Source organism: Corvus brachyrhynchos, unplaced genomic scaffold (genome assembly GCF_000691975.1).
Source record: "Corvus brachyrhynchos isolate BGI_N302 unplaced genomic scaffold, ASM69197v1 scaffold103, whole genome shotgun sequence".
NCBI classification, from domain to species: domain Eukaryota; kingdom Metazoa; phylum Chordata; class Aves; order Passeriformes; family Corvidae; genus Corvus; species Corvus brachyrhynchos.
This window is the reverse complement of record NW_008237436.1, coordinates 862,318-863,372: the sequence shown is the minus strand read 5'-3', so window position 1 is coordinate 863,372 and position 1,055 is coordinate 862,318. Positions and strand designations below refer to the sequence as shown.

The 1,055-nt window shown below is 38.7% G+C and overlaps 1 long non-coding RNA gene across 2 annotated transcripts in view; it reads left to right on the top strand.

The window, feature by feature from the left end:
* The window catches only part of LOC108445984, a 14,524-nt gene continuing 13,469 nt past the window's right edge, over positions 1 to 1,055 (top strand). Inside the window, exon 1 of one of the 2 annotated variants that reach the window (XR_001861080.1) lies at positions 1 to 198. This is a non-coding gene — a long non-coding RNA (uncharacterized LOC108445984). The remainder of the gene's footprint in view (positions 199 to 1,055) is intronic. The other variant, XR_001861081.1, reaches the window with a different exon arrangement.

The following is a 1,055-nucleotide window of genomic DNA, read 5'->3' as shown; positions in this document are numbered from 1 at the left end:
TGGAAAACCATGATCAACAGCAAGAGATGGAAAATACTAATATCAGCAAGAGTACAAGCTCAGCAGAAGGGGAATTTTCTACCTTGTAAATATGCAGCTAATATATTAATCACAAGGCTACGTAGCCCTTGGCCAGGATCCAAGGATGAAAGATGCATTACTTTTGCCAACAGGAGACTCTCCACCTCCCCTAGCCATGTATGCTACAAAAAGATGCTGAGAATGGTTTTAAGAGTAGTGAAGGCAACGTAGATATGATAGATTTAGTATATAAATACGAACATCCATAGAACACACCAAGTCTTAACAATATATATTGTGGTTTACTTTCAAAAAGTGATTAAAGTATTTAATTATGTGCAGAGCATTCTTTAAAAACCCCAAGATTATTAAGTGTTGGGAACACAGTGATCTGTTTTGCACACAGGCAAAAAAAAGATGTGACAAATTTCCCATAACACCATGGCTTGCAGGGGAGTTTGAATTTGCTTTGACTGCACACAGTTTAAACACTGATGCTGGAAGGTCAGGCAGTGCTTTTCTAAAGAAATCTATCAGAATAAATGGAATTGCTTTGGATTTGCCCTGGATTCAGTTAAAGCAGAATCTGGTCCATGAAGTTCATCATGGTCAGTTGCACAAGCTAAAATGAATCTCCAGGAAGTTTTTTGTGTTTTCTTCTATTTTATTATGAAATTATGTAAGATTGAAAAAAGATACCTCTAGGTTTCATTAGGGACTACAGATTTTAAGAGAAAGGTTGTTTATTTGTATGTTTTAGAATCTCATGCTCAACTCTAATCAATTGTAAGTTATTTTTAATTGCTTTTTAAGTTTCATTAAGCAGTGAACTAAAAACAGCTCTGGTCTAAAAGCTCCCCAGAACTCTCCTGCTCAGGTCAATATCTGTTTTCCTCCAGAGGCAGTGAGGACAGGGGAAGAAAGTGAAACTTGTGCCTCTGCAGCCCTAGAATTGCAAGGAAGGAGGGAAGGAGGGAGGGAAGGAGGGAGGGTAGGAAGGAGAGAGGGTAGGAAAGGAGGGAAGGAGGGAGGGA